General features: G+C 46.2%; 1 long non-coding RNA gene across 2 annotated transcripts in view; it reads left to right on the forward strand.

Annotated features, from left to right (window-relative positions):
- LOC138259174 (uncharacterized) overlaps positions 1 to 24,637 on the forward strand; it is a 234,490-nt gene extending 209,853 nt beyond the window's left edge. For both annotated transcript variants that reach the window (XR_011198660.1, XR_011198661.1), the window contains 2 exons: positions 20,760 to 20,856; positions 23,742 to 24,637. This is a non-coding gene — a long non-coding RNA (uncharacterized lncRNA). The remainder of the gene's footprint in view (positions 1 to 20,759; positions 20,857 to 23,741) is intronic.
- The last annotated feature ends 588 nt before the right edge of the window (positions 24,638 to 25,225 follow it).

Genomic DNA, 25,225 nt, shown 5'->3' on the forward strand with positions numbered 1-25,225 from the left:
GCCCCAGTGCACTACCTCTTTAGGATATTCGGTGACCTCAAGGGGTGTCCCAACCAGAGTCCTGATCAGACCTGCCCAAAACCGTGACGGGGGGGGTGGAGTCAGAAAGACAGTTTCCCTTTTTTTTGGTGGGTGGGAGCATGGTCATGCACATGCTGGGCAGCCCCCACTGATACAAATAAAAAAAGTAATCCTTGGTGTCTAGTGGGCTTTCTACAACCTCCCGCCCCCCTTCACTGGAGATGAGATGGGGCAATTGTCCCCATTTGCCCACCGGAGGGGCAGAAAAACTGTTTCCCTTTTTAGAGGATGATGTGGCCATGCTCATGCCCATGGTGGGCAGCCCCACCCCTACAAATAAAAAAGAAAGGGTAATTCCTGGTGTCTAGTGGTTTTAGATCAGCCTAAAAATAAATCCAATCTGCCCCCCGGGGCCAGCAAATGGCCAAGATAATGACCTCATATGGGGAGCGGCCCTTGCCTAAGGGGCCACTCCCTGCTACAAAAATAAATCCCTGGTGTCTAGTAGGGTGGACCTTTGCTTGGGGGAATCACCCTCCTTGGGCTATCCTCCAGCTGGGATCCACTTGGGAAAGGTATCATAAGAAAAGGGAGAGTCTCCCCTTTCCAACAATACCTCTCCTGTGTGCTTCTGTGCTTGGAAGTCCGAGGCAGCTCCACGAGCACTGAAGCATTGAAAGTGAAATTAGCTGATTGGTTAATTTCACTTTCATTTTCAGTTTAATGACATCAGTGTGCCATCCATGCCGTTCGTCATTACAGTGAAAAACAAAATGCCTCGGACAGCAGGGGAAGCTCTTCCCCTTTTCCAGAGGTTAAAAAATAAAAAAAAGATAATCTCTCTGCTGTGACTAGCTGAGGATTTCCTCTGCATGTTCTGAGGATGGAACGGTTCCGTCCTCAGCACATGCCCAGTGTGTTCCATCTTCAGCATGAAACAGGTTAAAAGAACAGGTCTGGAATATAAACATATCCACATCCCTAAGGGAAATGCCTTACAAAACTAAGTGCTTGACTAAACGCTGTTAATTCCTGAATCAACACAATCCGAATAAATTCTGAGTTGTCCCCCTTATAACTTCCTTACCCATATAGCTAAACCTGTCCTACTACTCATGCACCTACTGACGTCACTACTCGCTCCACTGCCCATAGGCCTAACCACACTAGGCTGTGCTAAACCAACCCCCCTCCACCCTCCATAACAATTATACTTTTGACACAGCCTAATAAAAACATCTAGGCCTGACTACCAGCAATAAAACCTCTCCAAGTAAAACAGACCCGTCCCAACAAAACAGAACTAGAAAAGGGGAAAGCAACAAGAAGACAGACCTTGACCTGCCAGGCCCCACCTACATGGCCCTAGAAAGGAAACAGAGGAAAATCAAATGTAGAGTCTTGCAAGTTTTATGACGGAACACCTTTGGCTCCTAATGGACTGAATAGGAGTGTGACATAGTGGTTAGAGCCGAATGCACTGAGAGTTTTGTTTAAAATGTTGAGTTTGCAATTACACACAGAAGAATAAAGACATGTAATATTCAGCTACTTGTGTGGTGTAGTCATTGCCAGTGCCCAGACTGGGGAAGACACTACAACTGGCGACAAGATAGGGGATAAGTAACCCCAAGAACGATTGTGCTTTCCCAGAGAGTTTGTCGTGGTTCAAGCAAATTGCTCGTGCATGCCACGTGTGTTGCTGCTGAAGTACGGAATCAACACTTCATGCATGTGGAATCAAAGTGCATCTCAAGCCTATGTAAAGCAGATGAAGACAACAAAAGCATTGCAAAGAACCTACGTGTCATTGGCCGAGAACCTGCTGGTCAGGCCATACATAAAGGTACCGCACTGCCACACAAGATAAAATTGTACATCACATGGGGGGGGGGCACAAGAGAGCCTGCAAGCAAAATGGCTGCACGACTGTGAGGCTTATGCTGTCTGGGGCCAAATCCAACACAATTTTGCCTCTACAGACTATACTTGTGACTATGCATCCGCAACTGCAGACTTGCCTTATGCTGCAGGGCAATATATAGCCCTGTCACCAAGACACCGAAGTGTGACAAACTCTGCTGATACTTGGGGTGCGACCTGATTGACGCCTGGTTGGGTCTTGGCCTCTACGACTGGCATGTGACCGAGTGGGCTGGGTGCTCCGTAATGGACTCGGGGGGCCTACTGGTGGTCGGAGGTGGATATCAAGTGCCTTGAGGGCAGAGGTGAAACTGCGGCTGGCTTGAGGTGAGAAGATTCCCCGACCAACAGCTCTTCTGTTGCCGCAGTACAGTGGGAGAGAAGAGGCAGGCACAATGAGGTGGACAACATATATAGCTGGTGGCCTGGAGGAGCAACCCTCAAGCATAGTAAGCAATGCAGCCACGATACCTGCGGGCATACATAAGACCTTCTCCCACCCGTTGGTGCTTACCTCTGGAGGCTGCCTCTTGACCGGGCATGGAGTGAAGCCCCTGACTACTTTGCGGCCGGTACGGGGCTGGTGTGTACAGCCTGCCATGGCAGGCTCGGGGGGGGGGCACGCTGTGCACTGGCTCACCTGGCTCCTGTTGACTGCGTACGAGGACCTCGCGCGGGCTGCCTGACCTTCCGTAGACGTCGGGGACAATAGTGAGCTACACAGCACTTCTGGGATAAACACCACTCATTGCCTGAAGCCCCGTCACTGGGGGGGCATGAGATCTACATACCTGAGAGCCTGATACTGGGAGTTGGGGGGAGGTGAAGGGCCCCCTGACATTAAAATCCCAAACAATGTGCTCACCCTAACCTCTTGCCTGCCGCTCATCATCCCTTAGTAGGGCCGCAATTACCAACCACTCCCAGGCCCAGCTCACAAATATGCATCATAGGCTAGCCATGATCTAAGCCCCTCCTACACCACTATATTGAAGGCAGTTTATTCCATGCCTATCAATGCATTTTCAGGGAGAAAACTCAGAACAACCGTCTGTATCGTGAATATACTGTCTGAATCGCAATTGTAGGAACGTGGAGGTCCACACTCAACGGCTGGTGACACCCGTCCAGCACCCTTCCCATGGACTGGGTACGCTCGTGCCCCTCTGGTTGAGGTGTGGGAGTGAGTAAGACAGCACTTTTGACTCTACTGGCGCACAGCTTGTTACAGGCATCCCCCTTGTTTTCTTTTCCACCTCGGAAGTTGCGATACCTCTGGGGTTTGATCTACACAGAACCTGTGCCACGCAGACATGGGAAAATCGGAAGGCCACCAACCCAAACTATATTTTGATTCTCAAAAGTCAAATCGCATACAGGAAGGTGGCTCAAACTCTGTGGTCTCAGACGATATGTCACCTGAAGTAGAACGTGGCACACCCGACGTGAAATCTCTACAACCGGCCATGCATCAAAGACTAACATCTATTGAAACTAAAATGGATACCATAGGCATGAGAATGGACGCCATCATTAAAAAACTGGAAAACACGATGGCCACCTAAATGAGGATGAACACAGAATTTCTACTGTTGAGGACACAGTGACAAGTCCGGTGGAACAGCTATTGAATATGGAAAGAGCGCTTAAACTAACAGCTGCTAAAAACAAGGATTTGGAAGCCAGATCCCATAGAAATACTCTGTGCATGTTGGGGATTCCTGAATCCACAGACATGGGCCGTACAGGAGAATTTGGGCAGCACCTCCTGATCACACTATTTGGCACTGACTCTTACTCCAAAACGTTGATAGTGAAACAACCTCATCAGGCGTTGGTAGCCAGATCTCCGCCACGGCCGTGCTGATCAGCCCCCACCTATACAAATGAAAACAAATAATCCTTGGTGTCTAGTGGGCTTATTGCTCCCCTGCCAGGGATCAAATGGGGCAGTGCCAATCTATCCAGACTTCACCATCGCAGTGCAGGAAGCTCACCAGACGTTTCACCCCATCAACCATATTCTATGTCAAGCTAACATTGCAAATGTTATGCTTTATCCAGCTCACTGCGAGCCTCTCACCGGCGCAGAGAACATATCTTCACCTCTTCACAACAGGTGAGTGACTTTCTGCAGTGAAATGTATCGCGGGCCTCCTCTCCAAATCCCGGGCTGGCCCAGTCCAGGCCTTCATCTCCTTTATCTAAACAGGGGTAGTCATCTGACCAACAACAGAGCCCATTTTGGTTTGTGCCTATCTGCCCTACCCAGCTTGATTTGATCCAATATGGTATGAATGCATAGAGGCGCAGGAATGAAGGTTAGATGCAATATCATATGTCACTGTTGCTTCATGGCTGGGCACTGACCAGAGTCAGTGGCTTTTGACAATACAGAAAAGACTGGTTTGGAGTTGTCAGGGGCACATTGAGCTAAATGCCCACCCCCTCTCCCCAGACGCCCCTTGAACCACTCAGGGGTTTTTGTATGGCTCACTTGGTGACCCCACCACAGGATATCCCTGATTTTGTTGATTACACTAACATTCATGGAATCAAAACCAGAACTTTCCATTCTCAAGGGTCTGGCTCTGTTGGTGGTTCAAATTGTTTATCTGTTTTTTTTTCTTTTGGGGGATTGAAGGGAATAGTCTTCCTGGCAGGACTGGGCTGCCAGTGCAGGAGACGGGAGGGATGGGATTTGTGTTGTTTATTTCTAGATGCATATATTCTCATGTCGATGCTATCTCTACGGTAGTGCATGGTGATGACATCTAGCCACACTTGGTCCACTCGGCAGATCCTATCTTCCACTCACAGTAGCTAATAGGAACTGAATATATGCAGGCCAGTCTCCCTAGACTTCATATAAATTGTCTCACTTGGAACGTGATAAGCCTGGATGATCCATCCGAGCACAGACACATCCTTGCCTATCTACATAGATACAATGTACATCTAGCAATGTTGCAAGAAACATGCTTTACTGATACAATGGGCTCGACATTTGGCATGAAATGGGCTTCCGACATGGCGATACTGATACAAAGGGGCACTGAGGGTGCTTATAATGATACACAGGGATGATACACAGTTATCTGGGGTAGGCTGGCACAAACCCCCTCACTATAGTCAACTGCTATGGCCCCAATACTTATGACCCCTCTTTCTTTGACAGATTATGGGGCCGTTGAGCTGATATCGGATCCACAAATTAACTTTGGGGGGAGACTTCAACCTTGCCCTTCACACGGATCTGGACCTAGTGAATAGCTCTTCAGTGTCCCACATTACAGCTGCATGTCATGTCCGTAACATTATGCTCAAGCAGGAACTGACGGACACCTGGTGCACGTTGTACCCCTCAATGGTAGAGGGAGCCTTCTACTCAGGAATGCATGCCAACTGGTCCAGATTGGACTATTGGCTTATTCCCCATGAGTTGGGGCCTTGGGTACAGGATGTCATGTACTTGGTTCGTACATACTCAGACAACTCCCCAGTGTTGTTGAAATTGAGCCCCTCGGTTGCCAACTTGCCTTTTGCACACTGGAGGCTATTTCCGGGAGCCCTTTTAGATGTCTCTTTCAGAGAAGAATTGCAACAAGAAATCAGAAAAGTTTTTCAGTAGAAATCACGATTCCGTACCTATGATGAGCACAGTTTGGGAGGCCTTCAAGGTCACAATAAGGGGCATCTGTCTAGCGAAGAGTGGGGGTGTGCGATTTCCCCTCAGGGACATTCTTAAACATCTAGAAGAGGATATCAAGTCCTTGGAGACTCAGTTGGGGATACATAATGATTTGTGGATAGCCAAACAAATTTGTTGAGGCCAATATGCATGTGTCCGCACATTAGGGTGGGGAGCAAGACCAGGGCAGACACTAGCCAGTATTAGACACCCCGCTCAGCGAATATTATTCTCAAGATCCAAGACAGAAATGGAACGCTAGTTTGGGGCACCTCAGATATTGTGCGTGTGTTCGAGGCATATTACAGTAAGCTGTACTCCTCGATGAGAACAGGTGGGGTGGATATTAATGCTTACTTGGGGGATGTGGCACTGGGGTGACTCAGCGACACACAAAGGGCATACTTGGTGGCAGATATACAAGAAAATGGGATACGAGAGGCGGTCATTCAACTGCAATCTGGAAGGACCCCTGGGCCGCATGGCCTGCCTGAGACTTTTACAAGACATATAGTAATAGTCTCATACTGATGCTAAAGGCAGTCTATTACGAGGCCAAACAGGAGGGCACTCTTCCACCCTGCTGCCGAGGCCTACAGGAGAGAAGTGTCTCTAAGCATCAGCAGCAGAAGGGCCAGTATTTCATGTGGATTATTGTCATGCGTGCTGTGACAATAATTCATGTGAAATACTGGCCCTACTGCTGCCAATGGTTACAGGAGATAAGCACCTCTAATCATCAGCAGCAGTGGGGCCAGTATTTCTTGTGAATTATATTCACACATGCTGTGACAATAATTCAAATGAAATGCTGGCCCCACCGCTTCTAATGCTTGCAGGAGATGCGCTCCTCTTAGCATCGGTAGCAGTGGGGGCCAGTATTTCCTATGGATTATTTTAATGCTTGCTGTGTGAATAATTCTTATGAAATACTGGCTCCACTGCTGCCGATGAGGGCTTGGGGGGGAGCAAGGGCTTGCCTGGTCTGCCCCTGGGCTGATCAGGCGTTGGTGGTAGAATCCACTATGTCCGAGTAACTGATTGGTTAAGGGAAGTGTAAGGGCGGGATTAAGGGGAGGATTATAAATAGGGGTTAAGGTGTGAGTTGCCTATTTGGCTGTTTTGTCATACCCAGGTATAGGCGTGGTGAGTTTGAGGTGAGGAAGGCATTAGGTTATAAGTTATTGGTTAGTAAACAGGTTATTTTAGCAGCGATTTAATTGAGAGGGCTGGGGTGGAGAAGAATAATAGAATATTGCAGGCATTAAAAGTGCTGCAGGAAGAGGGTAGGGAAGATCTGTTGCAAGAAGGGGTGTTGGAGCAAGCATAGGTTGGTTTAAAAAGACCAAAAAGGGTGTCATCTGAAGGTGTGGTAGCAGCAATAATGGCGTGCACGTAGCCGATTCCTAAAAGTAAAAAAATTAGGCAAAAAAGTGTTTGAGGTAGGAAAATATGTGCATCGCCACAGCACAGGGGTATTTTTAATAAGGAACCGGGAGTTTACTCATCAGGACCCGTTGAAGGAGGCAGGAGAGGTGGCCTGAAATTTGCATGCCGTCTGGCTGCGTTCTCGAAGCAGCGCGTTGGTGGTCGGGGTAGAGGTGCTGTCGAGGAGATTGTGGTGACTAATCGGATCTGCATGGGGCTTTTGAAGACGAAGGGCATGCACAGAGCACAACGTCCGTCACGAAGGAAGGGGCGCAACAAACCCTACTTCCCTCCGAAATAAGTGGTGAGCGAGGGGAGCCTTCATTTGAGGAAAGGTAGTTGGGGGCAGCAACATAGATGGCGGCACCCACGTTAGAGCATCGGGACATCGTGATTGTGGTGTCCGATGAGGAGTAAGAGGTGCAGGCAGCCTCAGGGAGGCTAGATTCAGGCGTGGAGATAGTGAATATGCCTATACCTACGTAAAATGGCAGAATGCTGCAGATTATTCCTAAGTTAGTCAGATCCATGTTACATAAGGTGCAGGAATGGGACGTTAGCAATAAGACAATCTATCATACAGGACAACATATTGAAATTAATCATAAAAGTGGGCTAGGCATGAGAGGTATGTTATATGGAGAGGCTGATGTTGGGGGAAAGGCAGGTATGGCGCAGGTTAGATTAGATGTCTGGCAGCCAGGGTCATTTGTCTCACAGACTGGGTGTGGCAGTCCTTATGCAATGGGCATGCATGAGGAGCGGTCGTCATCACTGCTGCTTGGGCAGTCAGCAGGCAAGCAGAAGATGCGGGTGGGGGTTCGGGCACCCTCAGTAAACCGGCTAGAAGAGATGGTGAGATCCAGAGCAACTCGTCTGACATCGGGGAAACCATCTGGACCTGAACTTCATGCAAGGCACCAACAGCTGGTGTTTGAAGAGCCATCTACCAGCCACTGCGCTGAGTTCGTTATGCAAAACTATGGTCTTGAGGATGAGGTTTTGGATTACCAGGATGAGGAAGAATTGGAAGAGGGTAAGCTCGTACAACAAAGGGTGGTGAAGAAGGGTTTTTAAACAAGGATGACATTTAATGGGGGAAGGAGTAAAGGTGTTTTTCAGGAGAAAACAGAGAAGGTGGTCCAGAGCGATCGTCGAGATGGAAAAGGAAGGAAGACAGTCTGTGCTGTAAACCTATCTAGAGGTGAGAAGAGAAGGGAATGATTTGAAAGAGGGGAAATGAAGGTACTGGGGGACGTGTCAAGGACACAAAGCTTCCATACATGGAAGTGTCGATGCCTCTGGTGGTGCATCTCACACCTAATAGAAAAAAATTGTAAAGGTGAATTTGTTGTTGTTTTAAAACCACTTCACAAGGAGGTACAGGCAAAAGAAGGTTCAAGGGAGGAAGAGGGGGAGTTAGCGCGTAGGTCCACAGTACCTACCACTATAGAAAATTGGACTTCAGCTTTCTTGGTATATGTAAGAGTTTATTGTGAACATTATCTGGGGAGGTGTTTAGCGTTGTTTAAATACATGGACACTGTGCATAAAGCCCAAATGGATTATGAAGATTTTGGTTGGTTTTGGTATAATGAGGAGTTCAGGGCAAAGATGGCTATTTCTCCTGACAAGGAGTGAGGAGAGATTAACAATGAATTGTGGATTCAATGGCTTCGTACTGCTAGGAACGCACCAGTAATGCATACAGCTAGTGGGTTGCCTCTACAGTATAAGCCTTTTCAGGGCCGCCCCACCCATTATGGGGTGGGGAATGTGCCAAAAGGACAGTTGCCTCAGAATGGAGCATGCTGGTCACTCAACAGTGGAGCGTGTACAAGACAATGCAAATTCAGGAATGACTGCTCAAGTTGCGGGGTAGGCATCCAGTTTACCAACATTTCGGGGGGATGCAGTGGGCATGGCAAGGCAACCAAGATAGAGACGTGATTGGGACGGGTCACCCTGCAGCATGTGGTGAGTAAGGGCCCTACTCCTATTAAAGTGGAGATGCTGAACTACTGGCTGCATTTTTATCCAAGAGAGTCTGATGCAAAAAGTTTGTTCTGAGGTTTTTCTGAAGGTTTTCGTTTGTGCTATCAGGCACCTATAGTCCAGAGATGGGCAAGAAATTTGAGGTCTGCGATAGTGCAACCTGAAGTGTTTCGAGCTAAACTACAGAAAGAATTGAAGTTGGGAAGCGTTATGGGCCCATTTGATTGATGGCCATTACCAAATTTGACAATTTCTCCACTGGGTGTGGTGCCAAAAAAACAACAGGGTGAGTTTAGGTTTATGCATCACCTGTTATGGCCTTTAGGGGCATCTATTAACGATTTCATTGCCCAGGAGGATTCTATTGTCCATTATTTGTCAGTTGATGAGTCGATTTCATTGGTAAGAGATTGTGGTGTTGGTGCAGAAATGGTGAAATCTGATATCCAGTCAGGTTTTAGACTCCTTCTGGTGCACCCAGACAATTTTTCTTTGTTGGGTCTACAGTTTGAGAATGTTATTTATGATGATAGGATAACGCCTATGGGTTGCTCAGTTTAATGTTCATTGTTTGAAACCTTTAGGTTATTTCTACAGTGGTTTTACCAGTCAAGGAGCGGTTGTAAATATGTAAAACACTATTTGGATGATTTCTTGTTGGAGGGTACTCCTGGATCACGTGATTGCCAGAGAGCTTTGGAGGCTTTTCAAGAGGCCATGTTTGACATGGGTGTTCCGTTTGCCCCATAGAAAATGGATGGGGCTACACCTTGTTAAAATTTTCTGGTAGTTGAGTTAGATTCTATCAAAATGGAGGTGCATTTGCCAAAGGAAAAGGTGAATATACTCATTGCATTGTTGGAGGAACTGAGGCAGGTGCAAGTTTTGCTTGGTCATTTGAATTTTGCCTGCAGGGTGGTGAGAGTAGGAAGGGCTTTTTGCAGACGGTTTTGTTTCGCACTTAGCAGAGCAGTGTTACCTCACCATCATGTGCAGCTCCGAACCAGTATAAAGGCTGATTTGAGGATGTGGATTTCCTCTTTACTAGATCTCAATGGGGTGACTATGTTCTTTGAAGAGGATGATTGGTTTTGGCAAGTTCAAGTTTTTTTGGACACTTCAGGAGCACATGGTATTAGTTTGTTTTGGGATGGGCATTTGGCTGCTGAGAGTTGTCCAGATTTGTGGAAAGCGGCCCAGCATAGTATTGCCTTTTTGGAATTGTTTCCTTTGGTGGTGGCATGGTCACTGTGGGGACAGGCACTGGCTAATAGGAAGGTTGTTTTCAATGTAGACAATCAGGCAGTGATGAACTGGCAGAAGGCAAATGATGAGAAGGTGTTAAAGTTGCTGCGGGTGCTTTTACTGAACTGTTTGAAGTAAAACATATTGTTAAAGGCTAGGTATGTTCCAGGTGGGTTGATGCGCTATCTTGTTCTCAGTGGCAGAGATCCCTTGGGCTTGCACCCGGAGCGAATGTGCAGAAGACAGCAGTTCCCTGGGCATTATGGGAGATAGGAATATGAGGATGGGGGAGCTGATTCAACAGCCCGCAGCTCCGTCTACATGAAAAAGTTATGATCAGGCTTGGTCAGAATTTCTAAAATCAGGTGCAGCCAGGCGGGTGAGTGGGCAGTTGATTTGTATAGAAAGACGGGAGGATGCTTTTCGCTTCATCATGCAGCAGATTGAGTTAGGATTGTCAGCTGTATCCATATCGGGTAAGTTGTCAGTTTTTTTTTTTATGGTAAGTATTTTTGCGCTTATGATCCAATGGAAGGGGAGATTTGCACAAGGATCCTGGCGAGTTGGGCTAGAAAAGGGGGTGCAAGGTTTGATCAGAGATGCCTGATAACGGCACATTTGCTGAGGGATATCATTCTAGTTTTAAAGGCAATTTGTTTTTCACCATGGGAGGAGACTTTAATATCACTGTGCATGTCATGGCTGTTTCATGGGGTTTTTAGAGTTTCAGAGCTTTTGGGTGTAAAAGGTAAGACAGGCTTTCTGTGTGCCGATGTGTGTCTGAGGGGGTTATTTATCTGTGGATACGGACATCAAAGACCGATCCGTTGGTGATCCCCTGGCTGGTCCAGTAGAGTTCTTTTAGTAGGATTTTGTAGAAGGATTCTAGGTTTGTATTTGTTCATCAGGATGGTTCACATTTGAAGTCTCATCAGTTATGTTCAGTTTTGAAAATAGCAATTGGTAAGTTTGGTATTGCACCACAATTTTATGGTACCCATTCATTTCAGATTGGGACTGCTGCAGAAGCTAAGAAACTTGGAAAATCGGACAGGACAATTAGGGATTTGTGTCGATGGAGGTCTCAGTGTTTTATGCGTTATGTTATATCAAGCCCTTCTAAATTTTGTTAAATTGTAGGTGGCTGCCATTTGTTTTCATGGGTTAATTGTGTATTTTTTACCTTTCTAGGTTGTGTGTCCTGGACAGATCAGGTTATTCAGTTTGGATAGTGGGGCATTCCTTCCTGCGTTGGGCCGAGAAGCATGCTGCATAGAGACATTTTGGTCGGCAATTGGGTTTGGATGGGGCCAGAATAAAGATTTTCTGGTTGGGAAAAAGTGGTATGAGTTGGAGTGAATTGTTAAGTGTTCTCTCCAAGGGGGAGCAAGATATTTCATAGGGATTGGGAAGCAACGCAAAAAGGTGAATAGGGAAATGAGGGGATTTTGTCATTTGCAAGGGATTTCGGTTTTGAAGCATGAGGAAATTGGCCACGTGGATGCAGCTCTGTTTAGACAGGAAGGTGTTAATTTATCCTTTCTGGGTAATGAACATTATTTATTGGTGCTTAGGATTCGGATTGCAGATCTAATAGGGGAGAATTTATGGGACCATGATTAAACACATTTTGGTGGTGCAGGAAAACACCAGGCGGGTTTTCCTGGGTGGTGGGCTTTTACAGACATGCTTTGTGGGAAAGGGTACGATGCACAAAGATGAGAGGTCAGGGATTTTTGAGAAGGAACAAAGGGAGGGAAAGTCAAGGGTAACTACAGAAGGTGGACATCTGGACAGATGGGTACCGGAGTGGTCAGGTCTAGTGGGGATGGGAAGGGGAGATTGATGAGGGGTAAGTTTTTTAGAGGGTGGGTGTGGAGTTTAGGAAGTTACATGTACAGCGAGGAGGGTTAGCTTTGTAAGGCTGAATGCCAAGGTTATTGCTCTGCCAGACCTGTTCTATGAAAGTGGCCTTTTACCCCTATTTGGTGAGTTGTGGTTTGTACGCCGTTTTCGCCCGATAGAGACTTTGGGAGAGCAAGGGCTTGCCCAGTCTTCCCCCTGGCTGATAGGGCATCGGTGTGGGACTCCACTATGTCCGAGTAAGTGATTGGTTAAGGGTAGTGTAAGGGTGGGATTAAGGGGTGGATTATAAGTAGGGGTTAAGGTGTGGGCGGTCTCTTTGGCCATTTTGTCACACCCAGGTATAGGGGTGGTGAGTTTGAGCCATCCCACCCTCCCTTATTTAGTTCTCTTTTAGTGTGTTGGGTTTATTTGGGTTCCACTGGTTTTATGGTTGTGGGCTGATGGCGATTTTATTAAGACTATTCCTTATTTTAATAGGACAGGTCAAGTAGTCTACTTAGTCAAATGTTCTGTTATTTGCTGCTTGTAGGCATGTCTGGTTTAGGCAGGCTTTTACATACATGCTTTGGGGGAGAAGGGTACGGATGCACAAAGATGAGAGGTTAGGGATTTTTGAGAAGGAACAAAAGGGAGGGAAAGGCAAGGGTAACTACTGAAGGTGGACAGCAGAACAGATGGATACTGGATTGGTCGGGTCAAGGTGGGGATGGGAAGGGAGCATTGATGAGGGATACGTTTATTAGAGTGTGGGGGTGGGGCTTAGGAAGTTACATGTACAATGAGGAGGGTTAGTTTTTTGAGGCCTAATGCCAAGGATATTGTTTTTGCCAGACCTGTTCTATTGAAGTGGCCTTTTACCCCTATTTGGTGAGTTGTGGTTTGTATGCTGTTTTCGCTTGATGCTTACAGGATACAAAAGAACCCCCGTTTCACTGATGAGGAGTTGCGTGTGATGGTAGAAGAACTCATCAGGGGAGAGCCATAGCTGTTCGGTGCACAGGTTCAGCAGATATCAATTGCCAGGAAGATGGAGCTATGGCGGAGGATTGTGGACAAGGTGAACTCCATGGGAACCTATCCACACACAAGGGAGGACTTTTGAAAGAGGTAGAATGACCTTTGGTGAAGGTGCGTGCAGTGGCCTCCAGGTGCCACAATGACATAATGAGGAGTGGCGTGGACCCACTACCTCCTCCCCCACAGTTGACAGCATGGGAGGTGAAAGTCTTAGCTATCCTTCATCCATAGGGCCTCTCTGGAATCACTGGAGCGCTGGATACTAGTAAGTCACCATTCCAACCTCCACACCACCGATACCTGCATGGCATGTCACCCCCTCACCCTGACTCCCTTTTCCCCACCCCATACCATACAAATAACCATAACCATCCTCAACTTTGTACCCCTGCATGCCCTACCCACTGCAAGCACACCCCTCTCAGTTCTGCATGCACACACAACAGTAATGCATGGCCAGAATTTAGCACTACCAATCCCACAATCCATCACCATACACTAACCAAAGGTGGAAGGACAACACCCATCCCATAGGAAAAGCCAGAAATGCTGAATAAGTAAATGGCAATGACTGTAACAAATTTTGTACATGTCCACAGGTACCCCAGCCAATGTCAGCGGCGAGCATATGCCACTGCAACCCAGTCCTCCACCAGACGAAGGCTCCAGTGATGTCAGCAACTCTGGATGTTTGGATCTGGATGATCTCTGTGGCCCATCTGGGACCACTGGTCAGCCAGACACCACAGCCAACACCCAGTCCACAACAGGGCTTCACCCAGCGGACTCTAATACCACAGCAGCCACCCAACGTCCCCAAACCTCTGTTCCCAGGACAAGACAATCAACAGTGTGCCCACCTGTACAGGGAGCCGAGTAAACACCACATAGGCAAGATGATGAAGGTCCTGTTGTTAGTGGGAGTGGGCACACAGTTAAAGGGGACACAGGCACAGGGGGCCAGAGCCAGTGGGAGGTTAGCTGTACGCCAAGGGGAGGCCCAACCCAGGGAACCAACTGCCCAGGAGGCATTCACACATGTCCTGGGATCCTACCAGAAATCCCAGGACAGGATGGGCAAGGTGATTACCATCTTGCAGGAGAACCTGCAGCTGCAGGGGGAACATCCACCAATAGGTCATGCAGCAGCTGCAGGGCTTAAATGCTAACATGACCTCCATTGCAGGGGTGCTGGGTGACATGACGAACATCATGCATGAGTACACAACACACCAGCGGGCCCCTTCCACTAGCCAGTGTACTCACCAGCCTTCCACATCTGCTGCAGCTACTGGACAGGAGGACCTGCCACAAGACTCACAGACCACCAGCACCCCTCCCTCTACAGTAGAAGAACCACCAGAGACTGTAGCCAAGACCCAAACCACTGCCAGGAAATGGGCCCCTCCTGAATGTCACCCTTGTGTTCCACTGAGACACCTTATTCACTTTGGACTGCCATTGCTCCATTTCCAATGGCCCCCTGGATACTAGACGTGTGCTACAAACCAAATGAGCCACTACACTGAAGATTTCGTCCACCATGACCCCACTCTATTGCACAATCTCTTCCTTTTTATCACATTCAATAAATACACATTACCACAACTGAAGGTTGTGTGCTTTAATTACAACAATATGCAATGTATTGAACTGTATAATCCTGTGCAAATGGCATGTAAAGTGTGAATCCCTCCAATGGACAGTCAGTTTGGGGTACACATAACTAGTGTGAGAGCATGCCACAAGTCACCATCCACCAAATCAATCAATACATTTGTTGAGTGCGCTATTCACCCAGTAGGGACTCAAGGCGCTGGAGAGGGGGCGGGTGCTACTGCTTGAAGAGCCATGTCTTGAGGTGCTTTCTGAAGGACAGGAGATCCCCGGTCTTGCGTAGGTTGGTGGAAGGGAGTTCCAGGTTTTGACGGCGAGGTGGGAGAAGGACCTGCCGCCGTTGAATGTGATGGACTGTTGCGAGGGCGAGGTCGGTGGAGTGGAGCTGGCGTGTCCGGATGTGGAAGTTGAGTCGGTCGTTGAGGTAGGCCGGTCCGGTGTCGTGGAGGTCTTTGTGAGTGTGGATTAGGATTTTGAAGACGATCCTTTTGATGATGGGTAGCCAGTGTAGGGTTGTGAGGTGGGTGGAGATGTGCTTGTGGCGAGGGAGGTTGAGGATGAGACGTGCTGAGGCGTTCTGGACGCGCTGGAGTTTTCTCTGGAGCTTGGCTGTAGTTCCAGTGGAGAGGGTGTTGCCGTAGTCCAGTCTGCTGCTGACAAGGGCGTGGGTGACCGTTCTTCTGGTTTCTACGGGAATCCACCTGAAGGTCTTGCGAAGCATGAAGCCGAGGTTGAGTGCGTGGGTGGTGGGTCGTTCCATGCAGGCCACCATGAGTCCTTCCATGCAGACTTGTTGGGTCCGAAGATGATGATCTTGGTTTTTCCTGAGTTCAACTTGAGGTGGCTTGCTGTCATCCAATTAACGATGGCGAGAAGTCCGGCGTGGAGGTTGTTCTTGGGGGTAGAGGGGTTCCTTGTGAGGGAGAGGATGAGCTGGTTGTCGGCGGTGTAGGAAATAATGGTGAGGCCGTGGGGTCGGACGATGCTGGCTAGCAGAGCCATGTAGATATTGAAGAGGGTGGGGCTGAGTGAGGATCCCTGGGAGACTCCGCATATGGTCTTGGTGGCTTTAGACCGGAATGGGGGTGAGGCAAACTCTTTGGATTCTTTCGGAGAGGAAGGAGGTGAGCCAGTCCAGGGCTTTGTGGCAAATTCAGGAGTTGAAGAGGCGTGTGCGAAGGATTTGGTGGCATACGGTGTTGAAGGCTGTGGAAAGGTCGAGAAGGATGAGGGCAACGGTTTCACCCTTGTCGAGCCTGGTCCTGATGTCGTCGGTGCAGACGATGAGGGCGGTCTCGGTGCTGTGGTTTTTGCAGAATCCAGACTGGGAGACATCGAGAATGTTGTTGTCCTCCAGGAAGCGGAAAAGTTGGTTGTTGACTATCTTCTCTATGACCTTCACAGGGAAGGGGAGTAGAGAGATAGGTTGGTAGTTTGTGAGGTCTTCGGGTTGGCTTTGGGTTTTTGGAGCAAGGCGTTGACTTCGGCATGTTTCCAGATATCTGGGAAAGTGGTGGTCTCGAAGGAGCTGTTGATGACGGACCGGAGCTGGGGAGCGATGATTTGGCTGGTGTCAGTGTCTCCAGATCCTCGGGTTCTGCCCACGCTCCCAACAAGTCCACCACAAGACAGCTCCAATACTCTGATTAGAATGTCACAGAGTCTAAGAGACTCCAAGTGGGGAAAAGGGGATTAGGAAGGGAACAGCGGGGAAGGAGACCTGTGGGAAGCAAAAGATTAAACAACACAACATCAGATTCAAAACCTCATTTAGATTCATAAAAACTCTCTGTTGAATCTAGGGTTCAATGATACTTGGAACATGAAATAACAGTCTATTGAGTCCAGAGTTCTATGACACTCGGAACATGAAATAACACTCTGTTGAGTCTAGAGGTCAGTGATACTCGGAACATGAAATAACACTCTGTTGAGCCTAGAGTTCAGTGATACTCGGAACATGAAATAAAACTCTGTTGAGCCTAGAGTTCAGTGATACTCGGAACATGAAATAACACATTGTTGAGTCTAGATTTCAATGATACTCGGAACATGATATAACACTCTGTTGAGTCTTGAGTTCTGTGATACTCGGAACATGAAAATATACCTAAAACTAAGGTAACATGAATGGCCTAGAACTGGACTCTAATTAGCCCTCACTAAATCTAGGTACCTGGAAAAGAATCAAAAATGGTTAGTACAATGTTTCATATGGAATTTTCATGAATTGAAACATACTGTTCTAGGAATACAAGAACCTTCCAGAACAATGTTCCAGAACAAACACAGCCTCATTACATGAGGATAAAGGCCATCCAAACATTCCTTGGAAAACAATAGGAATTGTACTAAAGACCTTACATGCACATAGAATATAACATCCAGAATTCTAGCACTTTAGATTCTTAGAATGCAAGAACATGAATTGCGCAGATTGCAGATTTCCACAAAGGTTTATAAATGCCATGAAATGATTGTGCACAATGAATAACATGAGTTAGGCACGAGAAATGAATTGCGTGTCTTGTCGAATGCCACTGTGTGAATGCCGTAAAATGGGAGCTCACACTGAATGTCATGAATTAAGCACAGGAAATGAATTGCGCGTCTTGCCGATTCGAATAGCACCATGTGAATGCCATGAAATGGTAATGCACAATGAATATCATGAATTAGACACAAGAAATGAATCACACTTCTTGCTGATTTGAAGGCCACCATGTGAATGCAAAGAAATGGTAGCACGCACAATGAATATCATGAATTAGACACAAGAAATGAATTGCGCGTCTTGCCGATTCGAAGGCCACCATGTGAATGCCAAGAAATGGTAGCGTACAATGAGTAACATGAATTAAGCGCAGGAAACAAATTGCGCGTCTTGCCGATTCAAATGCAACCTTGTAAATGACATAAAATGGTTGCGCACAATGAATATCTAGATTTGTACTCGAGTAAAGAGTTGCGCGTCTTGCCGATTCGAATGCAAACTTGTAAACGCCATAAAATGGTTGCGCACAATGAATATCTAGATTTGTACTCGAGTAAAGAATCGTGCGTCATGCCGATTCGAATGCAACCTTGTAAATGCCATAAAATGGTTGCGCACAATGAATATCTAGATTTGTACACGGGTAAAGAATCACGCGTCTTGCCGATTCAAATGCAACCTTGTAAATGCCATAAAGTGGTTGCGCACAATGAATATCAAGATTTGTATACGAGGAAAGAATCACACGTCTAGCCGATTCGAATGCCAGCAAGTAAATGCCATTAAACTTCAAGCGCACTTTCACACTCACAAGAGCAAAAATAGATTTATCATGATAAATAGGCCCAAGAACTCGGAATCCCACGAGAATGGGATCGGGGGCCCAGCCCAACCTCCGTCTTACCGCCCAGATCAAGAATCATCAAGCAAAGTGAAAGGGCGAGGCCTGGAAGATCAAAGTAGGCCTCCGGAACAGGAGCTCAGGAAGTTGCTGCTGCTCTGCACCGGGACCTCTGAATAGTGAGCACGTGGAGCTGGGCTGGCTCCCTTATATAGAGTCTTGGCCCAGCCCACAAACCACACCCAGGGATGCTGCAGGGAAAGCTTCTGGAAGGCCCTGTAAAGGGACCACACCCTGACACACTCTGAAAGCCTGCAGCAATACATTGCAAATGAACAGTATTTAAAAGTACCTTGAACATAAGTCTTCAGGATTAAACTCTGCAATGCAAAAGGTCGAACAACAGCATATCAGCACAAAGGCATAAATTACGTTATCTTGAGAGTGTTGAGTTTTTGCATTCCAGTCGCCCGTTGAGCGCACACTGCTCAGATGTTGACAGTACTCCCCTCTCCCAAGCGCGCTCTAGGGCCTGGTTTGTCTGGTTTTAGGCGCTGAAATCACCTCACTAATCGTAGAGCATGATTGTCAAAAGAGGGGTACCATGTGTCTCTCTTAGGACCATGATTTTTCCGAGAGAGCTGCATTTCATAGGTTATTGAATTGCCTTGTTGAAAGACGGTGTAAGGACCGGTGAACTTGGGACTAAACACATGTCTTTTCTGGAAATCAATATGTCGTGTAGAAATCCTCATTCTATCAACAGTTTTATATTGAGGTCCTTCACAGTGTTTCTTGCTGTGATGCTCTGCATGCTTTTGTCTGTCTTTATTGCGGTGCGATAACACGCCACCCCATGTTCCATATGGAGCACCTGTTTCTCCTGTAACTGGATGGTCAAGATCAGGACGAGTCAAGACTGGGACGGTGGAGAAGTCTTCTTTTTCAGCACCCTTGGTTGTGTGGGCTTGTTGAGGATCTGTACCACTGGGTGTCTGGAGACAGTTTTCTGTGACAATGAAACTTTCAGCCCCTGAATGAGTCATGATAGGAGTACTGGAACAGACTTCCTTTGAAATCGAAAAGGCTTTCTCGGCTTCTGGGGACGCAAGAAGGGCTCTCCATTCTTCCTTGCCCCCCTCGTGTTAAAGACGTGGTGAGTGCAGGGGTCTGTTGGAGAGCCTGAGTGGCTGTTGCTCATGGTTTTGGTGGTTTCTTCATCATTGGTAGGGGTCCAGGTGCTCAGTATGTTGGTGCGGTAGGGTGTGGTGGTGTTGACCGGGTCAGTGGTGGTGTTGGGGGACGGCGTTGTGAAGCTTTCATGTATGACTGCGATCTTGCGGTGGAGGTAGCTGGAGAGGGAGTCGCAAAGGTCTTGTGAGTGTGGAGGGTCGATGGTGCTGGATTTGTGTTTGGTTAGTTCCTTGATGATGTTGAATAGTTCCTTGCTGTTGTGTGCGTTGTTCTCTAGCCACTCTTTGTAGAAGAATCTTTTGGTGGTGTTTGCGCATGGCTGATTTTAGGGCGGTGTAGTTGCTCATTGATTGTTCTTGGTGCCAGGCTTTCTCAGTTTTCCGACATTCTCGTTTGGAAGCCTAGAGTTCTGCGGTGAACCAGGGAGCTTTCTTGTTGATGCAGGTGTTGTTGGTTATTTTGAGTGGAGCGAGGCTGTTTGCACAGTCGTCGAGCCATCACTTGAGGTTGAGGGCGGCGGTGTTGGGGTTGTTGGTTTTGGGTGGTGTAGATTCGGTGAGATTGGAGATCAGCTGTTCCTTGGAGATCTTGTTCCACTTTCGGTGAGGGATCGGATGTTGTTGGTGGTCGGCTTCAGGAAGGAGAAGTGAACGCAGTGGTGGTCAGTGCAATGGAGTTTGGTGGTGTGAGTAAAGGTGATGTGGCTGCTGGAGGAGAATATGGCATCCAGCATGTGTCCAGCTGAGTGGGTGGGTGAGATGACCAGTTGCTTGAGGCCGAGGTTTGCAAGGTTGTCCAGCAGGGCAGTGGAGTTGCAATCGCTGGCGTTCTCCAGGTGGCAATTTAGGTAAACTTTGTACTTGTGTAGCGCACTACTCACCCGTTAGGGTCTCAAGGCGCTGTACGCATACCGCTGTGGAACCCCTCCTGGCTTTTCCCTGTGAGGTACCCACTCCTGGGCAACCTCTAAGGTGAAGCCAGGCATCCCAGCGCTGTTGGGGCCGTTGTGGAGATTAAGCAAGCTATTGCCCAGAGTTACAGAGTGGGACCCATGAATTAGATTAGGCACCGATGCGAGAATTATCCGGTCTGAGTAAATTGAGTCCAAGACCCACCGAAGCCAGAACTGAACCCTGGTCCCGGGCCAGATTTCTGCATCAGGGTCTGCCGCTCTAACCATTGAGCCACACTTCTCCACTTCTCGCCGAGGAGCAGGTAGTCCGGGGAGGCGAGATGGCTGTATGTAGATGTATGTGTGTGCTGGCAGTGTGTCATTTGGGGAGTGTATTTTTGCTGCATGCAATGTGTATGCACAGGTACGAGTAGTATGTGAGGTTAATGTGGGATCTTTGCAGTATGTAAGCTGTTGCTGTAACAGAATGTAGTGTGGAGTTCATGGTGTCCTTTCTTCTGTGTTCACTATACAGGCCAGCGTCTATCAGAAGAAAGGGTTGTGGCGTGCCAGCGCCAAGGACGTGCGGACCCTCCAAGTCTCAGCAAGGCATTTCAAAGGGCAAGCAGAAAGTAAGATATCTCTCCAAGAAGCTCAGCATTCTGGGTTCTTCATCTGCAAGGGTTCATGTGGGATTCCTCTCTGAGGTCTGACCAAAGTCCTACTGGTCAATGAGAAAGCAGAGTTCATACATCAATCTGATTCATTCTGGACAACAGTTCATTTGACATTAAAAGGGCACCATCCAATAGAAATCAATACATGATGCCAAGTTGAAACATCCTCAGATTTCCCAAGTTGGTCATGACAACAGCATCCATCCATGCAGCTCCACACAACATTGAAATAAATGTTTAAATTGCTAGTCCGCTGTCCAGAATTTCCTTATTCAAGGTCACTGTTTCACTCTCTCTCTACGTGTAAAACAGTAGACATCTATTACTAAACTAGCCACCTTATTTGGACGCAATCTGAAAGGGAACTTCATGCGAACAGAATTACTAAACATTTTCTGCACTATCACGAAATACAGGGCATAGCAGGCCCCACTTAGACTAATGCAAGTGAGTTAATACAGCACATTAATAATAATTCTGCAGTAATAATTCTCAATTAGCATTCATGTTACATTAACTTTAAACAAAATGACTGTTAGTAAATTTCAGCTAGTATAACGTAGAACTACATTTCTCTATTTTTGCACAAATAATTAAATCACTAATTATTAGAAATTCAAGATTGTTTCAGTACAGACTATTAGAGTATGAACTATAACATAATCTCAGTTTAATCCTTCAAACATTTAATTAAACTTCAATACCACCAGAGTCTCTAGAATTAATCTAACTAAATGCACATTTAAAATGGCTTCTCAGTGCATTATTTTCCAATCAAATTATTAGTACTTTGTTTAACATAATGGATAAACGGTCATGTGTGGATGATCTCAAAGATATGAAGACAGCACTAAAGTTTCTGCTACACCAGATGTAGTAAGGTAATCCAAATGTTATCCTATGGGACGAATAGGCCTTGCAGTAATGAAAAAATAATTTTTGAGTTTTTTTACTACCAAGGCATGTAAAACTTACACAAGTACATGTCCCCCTTTTAAATACATTGCACCCTGTCCTGTTGGTCATTTACCGCGTACCTTAGGGTTGATGTACATGTAAAAACAAGGGAAGGATTAGGCTTTGCTAGAGGTTCATCTTGCCAAGTCGAAGTGGCAGTGTAAACTGCACATACAGGCTCTGCAGTGCCAGATCTGAGCCCTGGTTAGGGGGCTACTTAGGTGGGTAGCACAACAAGTGCTGCAGGTCTTTAATAGCGTTTAATTTGCAGGCCCTGTGTACATGTAGTGCACTTTACTAGGGATGTCTAAGCAAATTAAATATGCCAATTAGGGTTAAGCCATTGTTACTGTGATTTAGGAGAGATAGCACCAGCACTTAAGCATTGGTTAGCAGTGGTAAAGTGCACAGAGTCCTAAAGCCAATACAAACGAGGTCAGGAAATGGAGGGAGGCAGGCAAAATATTGGGGGGCGGGGGGGAGACCACCCCAATAAAAACCTGCATACAATTAAAATGCAGAGGTCCAATTTTCATTTGTCTTGGGCACCTTAGGTTGCCTTGCCAATTCCCACTCCTCTTCTTTTGAGCCGTCTTTCACTTGAAATTCCCTGTGTAATACAATTTCTCTTTTACATGTTTTTTTTCCTTTCCTGCCCGCATTCAATATGCCACTAAAGGCAATGAAACACACATTGCAAGACATTTCCTATTGTTAAAAGTCTTCATTACCCCTTCCTTATATGTTGCCATTTCTGATGTTTTGTTCCTAACCTCAGTATTATTAGTGACCTGTACCTTATCTTTGTCATCCTTACCATCTGTCTTACGGTCCAATACTTTATAAGAATCTGCTCCAGCACCTGACTTTCCTGTTCCCACAAACACTTATTTTTCCTTCAAAGGATTACTAACCATTTCCATGACAGAATCCTTAAAACCTCCAGCTACCCCCTCGATTCCCCAGAAACTCTCAACTCCCTTAGCACATCTCTACCTAGTTGTAGCATTCGCTGAACTTCAGGTCATAATACATCCACCTTCTGTTTAACCGTCAATTTCTCCATACTGTGTATTCTTCTTTTAGGCAAATGTGAAACACTGATGCTCCTCATTGTGTTGGTCCCAACCCTTGGCCAGAATTTTGGCATCTCCCGTTGTGGCCTCCCAACACTTCCCAACAGTCAGTCATCCACTATTTCCCCTTCATTTAATGACAATTCCTCGTCAACAAAATTCAAAACCTCTTCACAGCTGTCAGGTCGAGAACCAACACCAACAGGCACCCCTGCACTCATAGTCTGTATCTCCCATCACCAACTCTGCCATTGTCTATGTGGAAAATTATCATCAAAAACAAAAAAAGGGTTGTAATGTGGGCGATTTTATGAAAAAAATGGTCCTGTACAGGACACTCCCATATAAGTCATAGAAAAAAGATGCACAGTTCCAAAAGAAATGTGTCAATACAGATCTTTCCCTAATACAAGATTAGGGAAAGATCTGTTTTGACACATTTCTTTTGGAACTGTGCATCTTTTTCTATGACTTATGTGCAAAATTAGTCATGTCTTTGAGAGAGCGTAGCTTATATGATCTATAGTAACATGAAATGTTTATGAATTAAGGTGTGATCCTGTCACATAGAAACAATAATAATGGTAATTTTGCTTAGACGTACTCTTGAATAGTGACCACGATGAGTGGCCACCAATGTGTATGTGAACTAATAATGATAATCAAAATGTTTAATTACGTTTAAATAAGTTTATACTAACATTTGCGTTATTAAATCTGTATCGAAAACCTCATATGCCTTAAGTTAGCATGAGCCGAACCTTAGCTGCCTGGCTCTCATATTAAATGCATTTTTCTATTTTCCAGTGTGCTGACTCACAAGGGGCTATGACCCTGTTTATTCTTTTTCTTCGACTTGGAAGATGAATGTAACCATGTTAGATCCGTTCTCACCATCTCCCCTCGTCCACAGACTAAATGTTAAAAATGAAATGAAACAATGTAGATTAATGTAATGTACAAGGTCATTCAAACCGATGAAGACAATGGAACTGCTGACCAAAAGATGTGCAAGGAATTACAGAAGGATGAAATCACACCGGACGTGCCACCTCTGAAGACGTCAATTACGAAGACCAATCAAAAACGTGTAAAATAATATGGGGTGAAGAGTTAGATTACCTAATGTGTTAAATGATAGGTTAAAGATAGTGGGGTATAGCAAATGTCCAATAGAATTTTGGGGGAATGTACATCGAAAAAGTGATAAAAACCCATGTCCCGGGGAGTCATTTAGAACTAGGTAGGGAATGCTATTGGTTTTATCCAGAAACTCTTTCACTCTGTTTGGTGATTTGATGGTTTACTTAAACCATCCTCGCCCTTAGAATTGTCCATTTACCCTTTGTCTGTAATTTGTCTGTTTGCTTTTCCTTTCTAGGTACCAACTGCTTGCTTTTGACAGAGACCTTAGCTAGATGTTTTCCAAATTGGTGTTCTAAATTGTTTTGCATGAAGCCCAACATGCGAATGCTAATCAGTGGTTAGGACAGGGGTTCCTCAAACTGACGCAAATAGACAAACGACCAAGATTATGTTTTGTTGAACTGACGCGTTATTGACACTCTGCTAAATTGATCTATGTTCACGCCGTGTTATGTTCTGATGTTTGTGATTCTTGCTTTAATGAAAGCTTACCAAAGATGCCGCATCGTGACTATGCTATTATGTTTCTTGGTGTTGAGATTAATGCATTTGCTATTAGACTGTAATTAATAGGAAATAAAATTCATAAAATTCTACTAAACAAGGTGTGGTTATTCATGGCTGAAAGGTCATGGTAGCGTCTTTGAATTGATTAATGACTTTGACTAAAGTGAAATGCATTGTCGTGAGAAATATTGATGACATTATATATTGATTGATATATTGATTAGCTATCTCGTCCTACGGTGTCTCTCAACTGGGTCAAAAGATTCATTGGCCTAAAACGAGTCCTGATGTGTAATAAAATATCATAAAAGGACGCGTTATCAGTTCTGGTAGCAGAGCAACGGTTAGGCCCTTTGGGGCCCTAGGACGGAGAATCATTGTTTAAATTGTTTTTCTGAGATAATGCAAATTGGAGGTATGATGTGTTTCTAAATTTACCATGACTTTCCCAGGATCTCGGAGCCTGCCTAAGAGAGTTGGGAATGTTCTCGGCGTCATAGCATGTGTGGTGTAGAATTTGGGCTTGCTCAGCTTATGCATTTTGCAGGTGAACTGTGAAGTTTTGTGTATTTAGGCCAGGTAATGCTGTTTTTAGAAGGAGTCGCGTACTCCGCAGTATGAGAGCAGGGAAGTTGGCG

Source organism: Pleurodeles waltl, chromosome 9 (assembly GCF_031143425.1).
Source record: "Pleurodeles waltl isolate 20211129_DDA chromosome 9, aPleWal1.hap1.20221129, whole genome shotgun sequence".
In the NCBI taxonomy this organism is placed as follows: domain Eukaryota; kingdom Metazoa; phylum Chordata; class Amphibia; order Caudata; family Salamandridae; genus Pleurodeles; species Pleurodeles waltl.